The sequence below is a fragment of the Schistocerca gregaria genome, chromosome 7, assembly GCF_023897955.1.
Source record: "Schistocerca gregaria isolate iqSchGreg1 chromosome 7, iqSchGreg1.2, whole genome shotgun sequence".
NCBI lineage: Eukaryota > Metazoa > Arthropoda > Insecta > Orthoptera > Acrididae > Schistocerca > Schistocerca gregaria.
The window spans coordinates 563,523,787-563,542,178 of NC_064926.1; the positions used below are offsets into that span (position 1 = coordinate 563,523,787).

The 18,392-nt window shown below is 46.8% G+C and overlaps 2 non-coding genes across 2 annotated transcripts; both read left to right on the forward strand.

Moving 5' to 3' along the window:
• The first annotated feature begins 590 nt into the window (after positions 1 to 590).
• On the forward strand, positions 591 to 665 carry Trnal-caa (transfer RNA leucine (anticodon CAA)). Its single transcript has one exon. It is a non-coding gene; the product is annotated as a tRNA-Leu (tRNA).
• A 225-nt stretch (positions 666 to 890) lies between these two features.
• Positions 891 to 965, forward strand: Trnal-caa (transfer RNA leucine (anticodon CAA)). The gene has a single exon. It is a non-coding gene; the product is annotated as a tRNA-Leu (tRNA).
• Positions 966 to 18,392: the final 17,427 nt, after the last annotated feature.

The window sequence follows — 18,392 nt, forward strand, 5'->3', positions numbered from 1 at the left end:
CGTGTCCCGCGCTCGACACTCTACCGACGCTGCTGCCCTCAAAGATACTCCACTACTAAGCCAGCGATATGATAACACGCTTACAGCCTCTGCCGCACACATCTCACCAGCTTGCAAGTTACATCGCCGCACGAAGCAAACAGGGTAACGTACTGCTGCTGCGGCATTGTCAGGGCGTACAGATCTCAATCGCCAATTGCTCTCAGGTGCACCTACATAGAGAAACTTCTGTAGGTTAAACAAAGTCTGCTTAGCGTCAGATCAATTCAGATTGCGTTATCCACATTTTTAGGGCCAGAGTACTTGACTCACCTCAGCCACACAGGATCCTTGTCCATTGTGGTCTTAAACCACCTGTTAGCTCCCAGAATGAGATTTTCACTCTGCAGCGGAGTGTGCGCTGATATGAAACTTCCTGGGAGATTAAAACTGTGTGCCCAACCGAGACTCGAACTCGGGACCTTTGCCTTTCGCTGGCAAGTGCTCTACCAACTGAGCTACCGAAGTTTCGCAGAAGAGCTTCTGTAAAGTTTGGAAGGTAGGAGACGGATACTGGCAGAAGTAAAGCTGTGAGTACCGGGCGTGAGTCGTGCTTCGGTAGCTCAGTTGGTAGAGCACTTGCCCGCAAAAGGCAAAGGTCCCGAGTTCGAGTCTCGGTCGGGCACACAGTTTTAATCTGCCAGGAAGTTTCATATCAGCGCACACTCCGCTGCAGAGTGAAAATCTCATTCTGGAAACATCCCCCAGGCTGTGGCTAAGCCATGTCTCCGCAATATCCTTTCTTTCAGGAGTGCTAGTTCTGCAAGTTTCGCAGAAGAGCTTCTGTAAAGTTTGGAAGGTAGGAGACGGATACTGGCAGAAGTAAAGCTGTGAGTACCAGGCGTGAGTCGTGCTTCGGTAGCTCAGTTGGTAGAGCACTTGCCCGCAAAAGGCAAAGGTCCCGAGTTCGAGTCTCGGTCGGGCACACAGTTTTAATCTGCCAGGAAGTTTCATATCAGCGCACACTCCGCTGCAGAGTGAAAATCTCATTCTGGAAACATCCCCCAGGCTGTGGCTAAGCCATGTCTCCGCAATATCCTTTCTTTTAGGAGTGCTAGTTCTGCAAGTTTCGCAGAAGAGCTTCTGTAAAGTTTGGAAGGTAGGAGACGGATACTGGCAGAAGTAAAGCTGTGAGTCGTGCTTCGGTAGCTCAGTTGGTAGAGCACTTGCCCGCGAAAGGCAAAGGTCCCGAGTTCGAGTCTCGGTCGGGCACACAGTTTTAATCTGCCAGGAAGTTTCACCTGTTAGTTGTTTATGGTATTCAATCACAACTAGTTTAGCGTAATTTATGTCTGTCTTTGTTTTGGGAAAATAAAAGTTGTCAGTAGACTAAATTTAGCATACATTGTCAATTATTTTATAACAGCCCTACAGGGTTGACAGTCAAGTTCAATGAACCTGATGTTACGTTCGTGCCAATGGCCAGAGCACACCAGCACCAGTTTCCATTACGCTGCTTCTTCATTAACTGCAGCCGCTACATTACTCGGAAGTCCGTATTAGACTAACGACGCTGCTTACACCGCAGTATATTGGCACATCCTCGTAACCACACATTAGGTAGTATGTAGACAAGTTTACTTATTGGAATAGGCCGTGCGCCATTTGCGGCTCATCGACTACAAACCGTAGCGCCTGGAGAGCGTTCTGCTCGTAGTCCCTGGACGCCAATCTCTGTCCGGTTCGTCCGAACAGCCCTGGCACTTCCGAACACCGTTCGTGATGTCAGTACAGTTCTTGGATGGTCATGATACTATCCGCGCTTGTGTCTTACGGGACCAGCCGGTCAGCTATCCGTTTAATTCCACGTTTGACGTTCCGCTCGATCTTTGACGATGTTCCTTGTAACTAGGTTGGCCGTTTATTGAAGCACGATACTCGTGACTCTAAATATGCTTCAGTCAGTCTGATTCGAGCATTTTTTTGACTTTCTTAAGGGCAGACGTACGGCAAAGGCGTACTACCAATTAAGCATTGATATATCCTACAACATTACATTTGAAGTGTTAAAACGGGAGACTATTATGTCGAACATAGCGCACAATATTCTGTGCAGTTGTTGTTTAATAATCTTCGTGTACATTCATTTTATAAGGGGTATGAATTCGTAATTTTTAGTGTACATATAATATACCTTTTCTCATAGACTAATTAAGCACTGAAGCTGAAACTATACAGATTACATCCGCATTAAAGGTTTATAAAAACGTGTGCAACAGATTTTTTAAAGAACCATAGTTACTTTCAAATTTTTCATGTTTATGTTAATCGAGACTGCTCTGTTTTCATCAGACAGTAAAGGAGAACCCATCCTAGACACAAGATAAAGGAAAAGTGCTGCACAGGATATTTCAGTAAGTGATTTTGAGAATCTTGCCAAATTTCAGGATGTTAGTTTTTATAGTTGCTGAGAAAAGGAACATTATATCTCAAAAATTCACTGTTCGGCAAATCTAAAGCTTTGATTACGATTGTTAACAATATTCCCACATCATTACTCACTAAAACTGTTAATAACCGTAATCTTTTTTCTCTTCCTTGACTTCCTGGAGTATTTTCTTTCTCTGCCTTCTTTGTGTAGTCAACTTCTCCGTGGTTTCTTTTCTGCCTGGGCTTTGCCAAGTCGTACTTTATCGATGCTTTTGAGCATCTGCAGTGCGAATGCACCTGGATGGAAGCCTAATCCTTTAATCCTACCAGCATTTAGCATTTGCACTATTAAACGCTAGACAAGCAGCTGTCAGCACAGCATTTAAAGGCAGGTATACAGTTTTAGAATAACGCTTCCATGTAAGGTGATTGTTGCTCTCATTCATGTGTTGCGTTTTCCCATTGTACACGTTTTTTCAGCAGTTCAAGATTGGCTACCAATCTGAGAGTTGGTTTTATAGCGTGTAAGACAGTAAGTGGCAAATTATGCTTATGGCTGTTTGGCTTTCCACTGGCTTCTTCCTGAAGGAATTTGCACCATGGTATGTTGTAGAGGTAGTACTGAGAATGTTCACCTGTGGAAAGTTTGCGGAAGAATATCGCTCAAATTTGTTGCTTCACTTTTTTCACACTATGTACATTGTCCTTGGCGGTTTTTCCATAATATATTTGTAGTGTGTGAATTTCTTTGTCTGTCAATCTGTTAGCACTTCCCAGTGACTTTCCATCTTCTAATTTCTTGCCCTTCATTTCTTTCAAAGCGTGCTACGAGGGTGAGTCAAATGAAAACCTTAAATATTTTATTAAATATTATTTATTGTGCAGAAGTGGTACGAAGCTCTATCACCTTTCAACATAATCTCCTTCACGCTCAATGCAAGTCCTCCAGTGCTTACAAAGTGCATAAATTCCTTTAGAAAAAAATTCTTTTGGTAGTCCGCGCAACCACTCATGCACAAATGGAAATCACTAGGGGCAAGTTCTGGGATGCTCGCTCTCTTCGTTTCCGGTTGGTGGAATTGAACCTAGGTTTCATCCCCAGTAACGATTCTTGCAAGGAAGCCATCACTTTCTCGTTCAAGCATCAACACGTCGTTCTCTCATTTCAGGAGTCAGCTGCCGTGGCACCCATCTTGCAGACACTTGTGAAACTGGAGGATATCATGCACAATGTGATGTACTGACCCATGATTAATCTGTATAAACATGCTGCAATGTCATTCATTGTCACTCGGCGGTTTTCCTTCACCATGGTTTCAACTGCTGCAATGTTCTGTGGAGTCACAACTCGTTGTGCCTGACTTGGACGAGGAGCATCTTCCACTGAAATCACACCATTTGCGAACTTCCTACTTCATTCGTAGATTTGCTGCTGTGACAAACATGCTTCACCGTACTGAACCTTCATTCGTCGATGAATTTCGATAGGTTTCACATCTTCACTATGCAAATACCGAATAATAGAACGCTGTTCTTTCCTGGTGCAAGTCGTAAGGGGGACGGCCATCCTTATACTGATACTGCGACGGTATGTGTGCATCTGCACTATGCTGCCACCTACAGGCCCTTCTGCACGCTGTTTGTAGCACGTTTACCAACTCACAGGATAACAGCGCGAAATTTCGATTTGTAATTACAAATTTAAGGTTTTCATTTGTCTCACCCTCGCACATACATCTGCAGGTCGTTTCGACTGTGTGATCGAAAAATTAATACAAAAGAATGTCTACTTTAGAGTGGATCACAGCACGGCGTGGAATGTGCAGAGGGCAAAAGAAATTTGTTTAAAACATATTTGTAGGCAGACGTCGATTACAAAACTTTGAGATATCTCTCTTGAATCAATCTAATAAATCAAGAAATAAAAGTTTTTGTTAATGTTCCCTGTTTTTCTCAAAGTCCTTTTTATTTCTTAGTAATAGGATCTAAGTAGTCACATTCTTCCCACTTACGTTTAAAATACAGACCAGACAAAACGCCCAACTGTCCCCCTGTGTGCACGCTATCCTGCCCACGCAGAACGTTACGCCCACTGGTAAGTACTTCTAGGAGCTATTGCTGCCCTTTTAGCTTCGCCGACGACAACGCACGAGCAGTCTTCCTGAGAGCGAGTCCGCAAACGAATCGTGCGGATGGACAAGCACTGTGGCATTGTTGTTATGTGAAAATAGGAATTTAATCTGGTTTTAATAGTGTAAAGTCATGGGAATTAATTTAGGAAAGTGAACTTTAATAATATCTGGTGAACAAAATTTGACTGGGGCAGTAACAACAGCATGAGATATGAAATATTTTAGTGAAGTGATCAGAGAAACAGAAGTAAAGTGTGTTCGATAGCTTCGGGACTGAATTACAGGCGGTACAATTTCGATAATAAAAATGTGATCTTGCACAACTATCGTGGAATATGCAGGTCATATAACTACAATATGTCATGGATGCAAAACACTGACAGCAATTCTTTACAGATGAATGAGAGCTGCATCAAACCTGTCTTCAGACTGAAGGCCACAACAACAATTTAACTACAATAATCATCTGCCAATAGTATGCCGCCATCACTAGCAAATCTTTGTGTATAGCACCGTGGGAAGTATGGGTGAGCACTTTGGAAGTAGAACTTTCAGGACAGACGCAAGTGTATTCATAACTTGTGGAATGCTGTTTAGCACCACTTTGGCCTGTATAGTTTGGTGAAATTGCAGGTGCTGTACGGAAGCAACGTGCCGCGTGAGACATCTGGGACTTGATGCATAGGTTGGCGACTCTAACAAAGTGCACATAGTCGAATGTCAATATAGCTTCGTACACGTACACAGCATCTGTGGGTATGTAAACAGAGTTGCACTCTTCAATGACCACCATGGCCCATTAGCGTTGTTCGTGTGTAGTGTTGTTACTAGGCCCTTTAGGGTATAAAGGGCTGGACAAATAAAAGTGGCCCGGCGAACAGAGTTCCAGTAGAGGAAAACAAACACAGTACGAAACTGAGTATAGCTGTTGTTGAAAGTGACCTGCATCATCTCTTGGCACTTTTGGACCCTGGTCAGCAGTTGCTGGAGGCGGATCGATGCTGGACTGCTGGAATTGCTGCAGTCTCATCCAAACTATTCTGTTGCAGTTCTTGAAGGCTATGAAGGCTGTTGCGATACTAGGACTTGAAAAGTCCGTGCAAACATAAAAACTACTTATGTGTTTGGGGTAAACCTTTTCTATTTTTCCACATAGTCTCCTTTTAGACTTATACAATTTGTTGATCCCTTCCGGATAATAGGGATTGTCCAAGACTGCAAAATAGCTATTAGTTGCTGCAGTCACCTCCTCGATTGAATAAAATCTTTGCCCATCCAGCTATTCCTTCAAATTGGAGAACAAATAGTTGTCCGAGGGTACCGAGTCTGGAGAATGGGGGGGTTGTGGAACGAGTTCTATTTCCATTAATTTTGTGACCACAACTGCTGAGGTGGGTGCTGGTGCATTGTCGTGATGGAAAAGGACTTTTTTACGGTCCAATCGCCGGCGTTTTTCTTGCAGATCGATTTTCAAACGGTCCAATAACGATGAATGATATGCATCTATAATAGTTTTATCCATTTCCAGATAGTCGATGAGGATTATCCCTTGCGAATCCCAAAAAGACAGTCGCCATAACCTTTCCGGTCGAAGGACTGGTTGTGGTGTCACCGCCAGACACCACACTTGCTAGGTGGTAGCCTTTAAATTGACCGCGGTCCGGTAGTATAAGTCGGACCCGCGTGTCGCCACTATCAGTGGTTGCAGACCGAGTGCCGCCACACGGCAGGTCTAGAGAGACTTCCTAGCACTCGCCCCAGTTGTACAGCCGACTTTGCTAGCGATGGTTCACTGACTTCTACGCTCTCATTTGCCGAGACGATAGTTAGCATAGTCTTCAGCTACGTTATTTGCTACGACCTAGCAAGGCGCCAATATCAGTTATTATTGATATTGAATCATGTACCGTCAAGACCGACGTTCGTCATCAATGGATTACAGTTAAGTATTCCACCATCTATGTCCGTTGTTTCTAAATTCTAATTTCCTTGTCCTGTTCCAGACCTGACGCCAGCCTGCGTGAGCTAAAACGCGTGCATTTCGGCCTCCTTTAACCATACGGTTGGCTCTCCTGCCAACCACAACATTGGAGACGAGAGTAAAGGTGTTCTTATCTAAATTGCCCCTGATTTACTTGTGTAATGGCTTCGCCACAATCTCCAGATATACTGTCCGAATGTTATCGCTTACAGAATCAGCAGACGCAGGCCTTACTGGGTGCCCTTGGACAGCTCGTCCAGGGTCAACGTACGATTAAAACGATGCGGCAGCAGCCGCTTCACCGCTAACGCAGCCACAACACACACTTGCACCCACTTTTCGACCATTTGATGTTGCACTGGAAAGCTGGACGGAGTGGTCACGCCAATTTGGATTCCATCTCGCCGCCTACAGAATTCAAGGTAACGAGCGGCATCCTTTTTTATTATCGTCGGTCGGCGTGACCCTGTACCGTGTGATAGTCAAATTATTTCTCCGACGCGACGTTTCAACTCTGTCCTACGAAGAAATTTTGTCTGCATTAGATGCATATTTCAAGGAATCAGTCAATGTAGTTGCCAAACGGTATACCTTCTTTCGTACAAAACGTACGGCAGGTCAGACTAATCGGGAGTGGGTCACAACCTTGCAAGGCCTTACTAGAGATTGTGCTTTTGAGTGTCAATGTGGACTCCCTTATTCAGATACTATGGTACGTGATGCAATTGCACAGAACGTTTCTGATATTCGTATAAGGGAACAGATTTCGAAACTAGTCAGTCCCTCCCTTCAACAAGTGATGGACATATTGGATCGGCAGGACACACTTGACTTTGCTCATGACTCATTTGAAACTTCGCCAGCAGTGTGTCAGGTTAACCGGCCCGTCGGGCGAGCTGCAAGGAGCAGTAAACAGCCCTCGCGCCCTGCCGCGCCGCTGCCGCCAGGCTCTCAGCCACGTGTGCAGCGTCAGCACACAAATGCAGTGATCAAATCATGCCCGCGATGTGCTACTAAACATTCACGTGCGAATTGCCCGTCACGCCAAGCTATTTGCTTTTATTGTCATAAAAAAGGACATGTTCAGAGTGTTTGCCAGAAAAAGCTCAGATCGGAAGCTCAAAACCGTTCCAGGCCCTTTGCTTCGCGCCGGGATCGGAATCGAACCAAGGATACCCAGGCTCGCGAAACTTCGCCCATGGAAATTCATGTAGTTCATTCCACTCCGCCCAGTGCCACTTTGTCTAACAGTGACTGTGTTCGTTCCAAAAATAGTGTGCGTCGACATCGCCGGAACTTCCGTCGAGTAGCAAGTGATTATGTACCAGTGTCAGTTCACGTTGCACGAGACAGTCGCTCTTGTCGTCAGCAGGACAATAAACTTTTTGTAGACTTGGACATGAACGGCAAAGTGATACCATTCCAGCTCGATAGAGGAGCTGCAGATTCACTGATCAATCAAGACACTTACAGATTGCTGGGCACACCTCCGTTGTGTGCCGTAAATATTAGGTTAACTAGCTATTCCGGTCAAGACATCCCTGTGTTAGGACAGTGCAGCCTTCTTGCAACATACTTCTCTATAGTAAATCAGGTCCTCTCAGTGAACCAGACTGTGCCTTCAGACAGTGTTTCTCGTCTATGTGAAGAATTTGCAGACATTTTTGCATCGGGCCTCGGTTGCGCTAAGAACTATAATGCACATTTGGAACTGTAAGTAAACGCGCAACCGAAATTTTTCAGAGCGCGCAATGTTCCCCACGCATTGCGTGATGAGGTCGCAAAAACATTACACGATCTGGAATCACAAGGTGTAATTGAACGTGTGCAGGCTTCTCTCTGGGCATCACCCTTAGTAATTTTGCCAAAACCTTCCGGATAATTGAGACTTTGTGTGGACTTCAAGGCAACAGTGAATCCACAACTAGTGATTGTAACTTTTCCTTTACCCCGCCCGGAAGATCTTTTTGACAAACTGTACCCGGGTAAATATTTTTCGAAGTTTGACCTAGCAGATGCGTACTTGCAAATACCTATGGACGAAGAATCCCAGCGCGTTTTGGTGGTAAACACGCATCTTGGTTTGTATCGATTCAAACGACTGCCTTCGGGTGTGCATCCGCCCCTGCATTGTTTCAGCAATATCTACAAACTGTTTGTGCGTCGGTCCCTACTGCAGCAAATTATCTGGACGATATTGTGATCTCCGGAAAGACGGAAGAAGAACATTTGGCCAATCTCAGAACATTATTTCAGGTCTTGCGACAAAATGGTCTCCGCTTGCGAAAGGACAATTGTGTGTTTTTTGCTCGGGACTTGCCATACCTGGGACATGTAATCAATGTCCAAGGCATACATCCCAGTCCAACGCACCTCCGTGCCATACAAGACTTGCTTTCGCCGCAAAATTTGAAGCAGCTACAGTGTGTGCTGGGAAAAATCAACTATTATAATAAATATGTGCCGCACGCCTCTTCCATTTCAGCTCCGCTTCATCGCTTACGCCGTAAAGGTGTTCCGTTCGTCTGGACGAAGGAATGCGAACGCGCCTTTCGCCAGTTGAAATCGGCTTTGCTTTCCAATACTTCCCTTACGCCATTCGATCGCCAAAAGACTCTTTTGTTTATGGTGGATGCATCGGATTTCGGGATCGGTGCTGTGCTTGCGCACAAAGATGGATCGCACGATCGCCCTATTGCCTTTGCGTCCAAATTGCTCTCGTCTGCGCAAAGAAATTATTCACAGATCGAGAAAGAAGCATTGGCTCTTGTATTTGGTGTTACAAAGTTTCATGATTTCTTGTATGGTCGTCACTTTACCATAATCACAGACCACAAACCTTTGACATCGCTGTTTCATCCGACCAAGCCTATACCTCCACGTACAGCGCAGAAATTCATTCGCTGGTCTATTTTCCTCTCGCACAACCGCTACGATATCTTGTATTGGTCCACTGCTAAGCACGGAAACGTCGATGCGTTGTTCCGCTTGCCTGTTGCTGAGGATAGGGCATTCGATTCCTCCGAACTTGCTTGCATGTTCATAGATGCGGAAACCGATGACGTGGTCGAATCGTTTCCGATTGATTTTCGTCGTGTAGCTACAGCCACAGCTGCCGACCCTGTCATTGCTCCCGTAGCGCGTTTTGTTGCTACGCAATGGCTCTTGTCAAAGTCACTGATCGGAGACACGTTGGTGCGCCGATTTTTTGCTCACAAGGAGAGATTTTTTGAACAGTGAGGTGTTTTGCTGTTGCGTTCTGATAATGATCAGTCCAGGGTCGTGGTACCACGTTCGTTACAGTCCTCTGTCTTAGAGCTTCTCCACCAAGGAAATTGGGGTATAGTGAGAATTAAACAGCTTGCTCGACAGCACTGTACTTGGTTCGGAATCGATGCCGCGATTACGAAAATGTGCTCTTCTTGCATGATGTGTGCCGAACAGCTATCAGCACCACCGCGGAAATTCTTTGCATGGCCAAAAGCCACTTCCCCTTGGCAACGCTTACACATCGATTTTGCTGGTCCATTCTGGAATGCTCGATGGTTGGTTGTGGTAGATTCATTCAGTAATTTTCCTTTTGTTGTCCGGATGTGTTCCACGACGTCATCTTGACACCATCCAAGCGTTATCTGCTATCTTTTGCAATGAAGGTCTTCCACAGACTGTTGTTTCCGACAATGGCAGCAATTCATGTCCGCAGAAATTCAGTCATTCAGCAAGGCCAATGGTAATCAACATCTGACGTCCGCGCCGTTTTCGCCACAGTCAAACGGTGCCGCTGAACGATTGGTCAGGACTTTCAAGTCACAGATGTCGAAGTTGAAAGAGTCTCATTCTCGGGAGGACGCGTTATTGCTCTTTTTGTCCTCGTATCGCTCTCAGCCCCGAGATGGTCGCTCGCCGGCTGAGTTGCTCCACGGTCGCCCTCATCGAACCTTGATGTCTTTGCTACATCCGCCGCATCAGGTTCCTGTGCAGCGGCAGATACCTGCTTTTGCTCCAGGCGACGTTGTCTACTATCGCCACTATCGAGGTTCACGGCGTTGGCTAGAAGAGCGCATTCTTAGATGTCTCGGCAGCGCTATATATCTTGTTTTGGGGGCCTCTAGTGAGGTGCGTCGGCATCACAATCAGCTGCGCCTCTGTCGTCGAACGGGATCTGCCGCTCGCCGTCTGCTTTCAGCGACGGTGCCGTCCGGTCAGCGCCCCGGGGACCCATCTACTGGCTCGCCTCAGTCCCAGGTGTTACCGACGCTGCCTTCCGTTTGCCCCATGGTGACGTGCCGCCGCCACCGCCGCCGCCGCCGCCTGTTCTCCCGCCGGTGACGCCCGCAGTGCACGCGTCGCTGCAACCGCCGGGCGCCTCCCTGGGTCACCCGCCGCCGATCGCTTCCCGTGACCACTTGTCCTCCGACATGGAACTCTTGCTCGCTCCGGACCATATGTCGTCTTCGCCCGTCGGGTGCCCCGGCCCGATAGAGGTCGACCCTTCAGCCCCTCCTGTCTCTCTACGGGCGTATACACCGCATGTTGGCGTGCACCCTGGAGCAGGTTTTCAGGCGTTTCCTAGCTCCCCGCGGTCCGAATGGCAGGGTGCGGGTGGCACAGCCTCGCCTGTCGCATACGTCAACATGCGGTCCTTCCCACGGCGGGCGGAAGCCTTATACCACAACCGTACGCCGATTTGCGGGGGAGGAATGTGGTGTCACCGCCAGACACCACACGTGCTAGGTGGTAGCCTTAAATCGGCCGCGGTCAGGTAGTATACGTCGGACCCGCTTGTTGCCACTATCAATAATTGCAGACCGAGCGCCGCCACACGGCAGGTTTAGAGTGACTTCCTAGCACTCGCTCCAGTTGTACAGCCGACTTTGCTAGCGATGGTTCACTGACATCTACGCTCTCATTTGCCGAGATGATAGTTAGCATAGCCTTCAGCTACGTTATTTGCTACGACCTAGCAAGGCGCCAGTATCCGTACTATTGATATTGTGAATCATGTACCATAAAGAGCGACGTTCTCCATTAATGGATTAAAGTTAAGTATTCCACCAGATACGTTCGTTTTTCTCAGTTCTAATTCCCTTCTCATGTTACAGACCTGACGCCAGCCTGCGTGAGCTAAAACGCGTGCATTTCGGCCTCCTTTATCAACCCTGGTTGGCTCTCCTGCCAACCACAACACTGGTCTTCCCTTTTTCGGTGCAGGTTCTCCCTTGGTAACCTATTGTTCAGATTGTTGTTTGGCCTCAGGAGTACAGTAGTGCACCCATGTTTCATCCACAGTGATGAAACGACGCTTAAGGTCCTGCGGATTCTTTCTTAACAGCTGCAAACCATCCTTGCAACACTTCACACGATTTCGGTTTTCATCAAGCGTTAGCAATCGCGGAATCCATCTTGCGGAGAGCTTTCTCATGTCCAAATGTTTATTCAAAATATTATGTACCCAGTCATTCGAGATGCCCACAGCACTATCAATCTCATGCACCTTAACTTTTCTGTCATCCATCACCATATCATGGATTTTATCAATGATGTCAGGAGTCGTAACCTCCACAGGGCGTTGATAACGTTCAACATCACTTTTGCCCATCTGGTCACTCCGAAAATTTTGAAATCTCTTATAAACTGTTCTAAACGAAGGTGCAGGATCACCGTAATGTTTATCAAGCTTAACTTTAGTCTCCTGAGGCGTTTTGCCTTTCATAAAGTAATGTTTAATCACCACAGTAAATTCCTCTTCGTCCATTTTTTGACAACCACTCGACTGCCTTGATTCACACAAATGCCAAACACAAAGAAATAGACCAATATGGCTGACCTTGGCGTGCGTTATTTCCAAAGATGCTACTAACTAAACATGACGTCGATACGCGCCGGTGGTACCATCTCTCGGACTTTGCACGGAGTTTTCAAATACCACTCGTACATCTTAGACTTGAGGGATCCTCGCACAAAGTAAATGCACTCTGACAGACCAGGTGACCTGGTGGGCCAGCTAGGGGTGCGATCAAACTGACTTCTGCTAACAACCCTGTCAGGCGTGAAGATTGTGTAAATGTGCCCCAAGGTTCGGCGGGCTGTATGGGCAGTTCCGCCATCCTATTGGTCTTTTCCTCCATCGTTAATCCAATCGTATCCACTGTCCAGGCGACTTTTATTTGCCCCACCCAGCATAAGGAGCGCGAATAGCATCACACAGTATCACTGGACAGGATGCAGAAACCTTGCGTACGGATGTGAGACAGCGTTATCAGAATGTGACAGATCCATTTGGACAGCTGATCGAATCTTAAAAATCCAGATCTGCTAGTTATTCGTGTGCGACAGTGGCCTGCTTTAACCTGTTGTTCGTAACTGGAACGAGTGAATGTGAGTTTTCGTGAGTGTACGTAGTAGCTGTCCGTCTGCTGCCGCCTGTCTCGTCTGCTGACTGCAGTTTTGCCAATATTTGTAATGGAAGTACACTACTGGCCATTAAAATTGATACACCACGAAGATGACGTGATACAGACGCGAACGTTAACGGACAGGAAGAAGATGCTGTGATATACAAATGATTAGCTTCTCAGAGCATTCACACAAGGTTGGCGATACCTACAACGTGCTGACATGAGGGAAGTTTCCAACCGAATTCTCATACACAAACAGCAGTTGACCGCCGTCGACTGGTGAAACGTTGTTGTGATGCCTCGTGTAAGGAGGAGAAATGCGTACCATCACGTTTCCGACTTTGATAAAGGTCGGATTGTAGCATGTCGCGATTGCGTTTATCGTATCGCGACATTGCTTCTCGCGTTGGTCGAGATCCAATTACTGTTAGCAGAAAATGGAATCGGTGGGTTCAGGAGGGAAATACGGAACGCCGTGCTGGATCCCGACGGCCTCGCATCAGTGGTAGTCGAGATGACAGGCATCTTATCCGCACGGCTGTGATGTATCGTGCACGTCTTGATCCCTGAGTCAAGAGATGGGGACGTCTGCAAGACAACAACCCTCTGCACGAACAGTTCGACGACGTTTGAGGCAGCATGGACTATCAGCTCGGAGACCATGGCTGCGGTTACCCTTGACGCTGCATCATAGACAGGAGCGCCTACGATGGTGTACTCAACGACTAACCTGGGTGCACGAATGGCAAAACGTCATTTTTTCGGATGAATCCTGGTTCTGTTTACAGCATCATGATGGTCGCATCCGTGTTTAGTGACATCGCGGTGAACGCACATTGGAAGCATGTATTCATCATCGACGTACTGGTGAATCACCCGGAGTGATGGTATGTGGTGCCATTGGTTACACGTCTCTGTCACCTCTTGTTCGCACTGAGGGCACTTTGAACAGTGGACGTTACATTTCAGATGTGTTACGACCCGTGGCTCTACCCTTCATTCGATCCCTGCGAAACCCTCCATTTCGGCAGCATAATGCACGACAGCATATTGCAGGTCCTGTACGGGTCTTTCCGGATACAGAAAATGTTCGACTGCTGCCCTGGCCAGCACATTCTCCAGATCTCTCACCAGCTAAAAACGTCTGGTCAATGGTCTCCGAGCAACTAGCTCGTCACAATACGCCAGTCACTACTCTTGATGAACTGTGGTATGGTGTTGAAGCTGAATGGGCAGCTGTACCTGTACACGCCATCCAAGCTCTGTTTGACTCAATGCCCAGACGTATCAAGGCAGTTATTACGGCCAGAGGTGGTTGTCTGGGTAATGATTTCTCAGGATCTGTACACCCAAATTGCTTGAAAATGTAATCACATGTGAGTTCTAGTATAATACATTGGTCCAATGAATACCCGTTTATCATCTGCATTTCTTCTTGGTATAGCAATTTTAATGGCCAGTAGTGTACATTCATGTTCAGAAAAAACAGAACACCATAAACGATTATAGACAAGATTTTCATATGCACAGGACATGTGCATTAGTATGTTCTGCACAATTGGTTAGCATCTGAACCACGCCAGCCCGCGGGTTCAAGGTCAACATCGAAATCGTGTCGCAACACTACCTACTGGTAAAATTTTGCAGCTGCTCTAGTTGTCGCTATAAACCGAAGGTAATGGATCAATGTGACTTGAGAAGGCGTGTAGGATGCCTCGTAGATGTATGCACGAACCGTACCTTGAAATAGGTGAATTTGAAAGAGGGCACGTTATTAGCATGAGAGCGTATGATGCATGCATCCGAGAAATTGCTGCTCGTGTGTGACAAAGTGTTTCGCCATTGCAACGGGTATGTGCAGAATGGTTCACTGAAGGCCGTAGAAAACGACGAGATGGATCAGGTCGCACCACTCAGACCGACCCCCGAGAAGGTCGACACCACATCCGAGATGGCATTGCAGGAGAGATCTGCGTCCACCTCGCTTCTGGCACAACAGTGAAACACTGTAACATATCGTACACTGTCAGGGGTGACAGTCCGCCGCTTTTTATTACAGCGTGGGTACGTGAGCGTTGTCCACTTTTCCGCCTGACTTCGACGAATGGGCGGAAACTTGCTAGACGGCTAATGTCTACGGAACGACGTCACTGACGACAGGAATGGCATCAGATCGTGTACTGGGACGAATTTAGGTCCTGTTTGTTTCAAAATTATGGCCGTATTTTGGTTCGTCGCAGACAGGGTGAGAGGAATCACAGTGACAGCATTCGGACAAGACATGCAGCGCCGTTTCAGCGCCTTATGGTGTGGTCTGCTATTGGGTACAACCACAAATCACAGTCTGTGTGTTCCAGGGAACTGTGACCAGTGTGTGCCTACGTGAATGAGATCCTGAGACCCGTAGCCATAACCTTTCTTCACGACACTTCAGACGCCATTTTCAGCAAGACAATGCACGACAACAAGTTGCTGCACTAACACGTGACTTTTTGGTGTCACAAGATGTCACCCTTTCGCCCCGGCCAGCCATATCACCAGACTTGCGCGTCGAAAACGTGTGGGGTGTGATGAAATGACGGGCGTAGCGCTAACCACCACAGATGAACTTCGGAACCAAGTGAATGCAGTATGGATGCCAGAAAGCCTTATACGCGTCTTTTTTGGACGTTACTTACTGCTTATTGGACAATAGTATCTGATTTCTTAAAAGGAAATTCAGTCGTCATTAAGCTTCCCCATCACAGTAATTAAAGTCGAACATAGGCTGTGACTGGACCACGTATAACCCCAAGTTGCAACGCCAAACAATCTCTCTCTCTCTCTCTTTCTTTCTTTCTTTCAATGTATCAGACCAGTCACTCTCTGCACTTTACACCGAACACGCCACAGAACAGAGTAGGCAACAACATCTTTCCGTATCCAAACACCGGCCGTTCTGCGCTTCGTACTGGCTACATTGATTACCTATTCGCCGAACCACACCGCTCAGCAAAGGTTTAAAAGGTTGCCCACCACAACTGACCAACCACTGGCTACCCCACAGATATCGACTAGTGGGCACAGATAATCATGGCAATCATTGTTCGCGAGTTAGCAGACGTGTTAAAAAAAAAGAGACAAAATTGTAGTTGACAAATACTGCAGGCAACTTTCATGTTCAAGCAGGATGAAATGACGTAACCATATCTGTCATTCAGCCTCATTTTTGCTTGATGCTCAACCGAGTTGGAGCTGCTGTTTCTGCCGGAGGTGGCATACTTGTGTTGTGAATTTCGCACCCGGTAAACCCGCAAATATTCATGTCTACGTACTTACCTGACCTTTAATCGCGCCAACTTTCCTGGTCTTTGGCAGCTTGCAGCTCAAAACTGCTCTCGGAACTGCTGGTGGTATGGAATGCCTACTCTCTGTGGAATGCGAGGGGCCGACAGCTCCAGAGAGGAACGCCAACGCGACTTGCAGCCGGATATCTCCACACAGCAGGAGAAGAACGCACTCCTGTCTCAGCACGTCTCGTCAGGCGACCATCAACCATCACTCGTTCTGCTGTTTGTCACCGCCGTCACCGCTGTGCTTGCTGAACAGTCTCGCTGCCGTCACTGGCATGGCATAATTTTTGATTGAAATGGAACTGTACTTCTACGTTCAGATATTCCCCACTGTATTCCACTGTGTACGGGATATATTGACCGTCTTACAGTACGTAGTATTACCTTTAATTTCATTCTACCTAGATGAAAGGGTGTAGGGAGTGCCATTATGAAACGGAAATACCAATAAAGGTACTCTGGTAAAGTCCAAAATGAAACACCGTCTTTAGAATGGGGAATAATCAATACATGTGTAGCTGTTAGCGTTAGCGTGACCTCCCTTTATACACTGGCGGTCAAAAATTGCAACACCGAAAATAATTAATGTAGAGTATTGAAATTTCTGAAATACCTTTGTTTATGTGATATTTAAGTAATTAACATTGCAAGATCGCAGAATAATGCAGGCCACTGTGAACCCGAAATGATGGTACATTAATAACCGGTGTAAGCGGCAGAATGTTGAATGCAACCATACATACCTGCGTGGATTGCGTTGTACAGGTGCTCGATGCTAGTTAGTGGCACGGTGTTCCACGCCTGTTATACCTGGTCGGTCAGTACAGGCGCAGTTAACGCTGTTTCTGGATGGCGCTGGAGTTGCCACCCGATGACATCCCATATACGCTCGACTGGAGACAGATCTGGTGATCGAGCAGGACGAGGCAACATGTCGATACTTTGTAGAGCATGTCGGGTTAGAGCAGCGGTATGTGGGCGACCGTTATTCTGTTGGAAAACACCTCCTGGAATGCTGATCATGAGTGACAGGTCGAATCACGGGGTTGACGTACAAATGTGCCGTGAGGGTGCTTGGGTTATCCACGAGAGTGCCCCTACTGTCGTATGAATTTGCACCCAAGAGCAAAACTCAAGGTGTTGGTCCAGTGTATCTAGCTTGCTGACAGGTTGGTTGCGGGCCCTCAACTGGCCTCTTTCTAAACAACACACGGTCATGACTGGCACCTAGGCAGAAAACACAACATACCTACAACCTGCCATCCTCTGAGCTCTCACTTGATACCACTGAAGTCGCAAATGGCAGTGGCTTGGGGTCAGTGGAACGCTCGCTATAGGGCGTCTGGCTCGGGGCTACCCAACTTGTAACAGTCCATTTTGTCACTGTGGTGTCAACTGATGCCCAAGTTCCTGCTACAAATACAGTACGATACGCCACAGCCATACGCCGAACAGGATGGACGATCTTCCGCTCGGTAGCGCTATGTGGTCGTTTGGATTCCGGTCTAATTGCGACCGTACATTCTCGTGACCACCGCTGCCAGTAGTCATGTTCAGTTGCTACATTCCTGCGAAGTCTTCCTGCAATATCGCAGGAGGAACATCTAGCCTCTCGTAGCCCAATTACAAGATCTCGTTCGTATTTAGCGAGGTATTGATAATGGCGTCTTTGTAGCCTTAAAGGCATTCTTGATTAGTGCGGCTGTTGACTAGCGTTTAATTTGAACAGACATAATATTTCAGGTGTACAGACATGCGTACCAACTTTCGTTTAAGTCGGTCATCTCCTTCATGGTGTTGCGATTTATTTCCGCCACTACTGGCCATTGAAATTGCTGCATCAAGAAGAAATGCAGATGATAAACGGGTATTCATTGGACAAATGTATTATACTACAACTCACATGTGATTACATTTTCACGCAGTTTGCATGCATAGATCCTGAGAAATCAGTACGTAGAACAACCGCCTTTGGCCGTAATAACAGCCTTGATACTCCTGGGCATTGAGTTAAACAGGTATAGCTGCCCATGCAGCTTCAACACGATACCACAGTTCATCAAGAGTAGTGACTACCGTATTGTGACGAGGTAGTTGCTGGGCACCATTGACCAGACGTTTTCATTTAGAGAGAGATCTG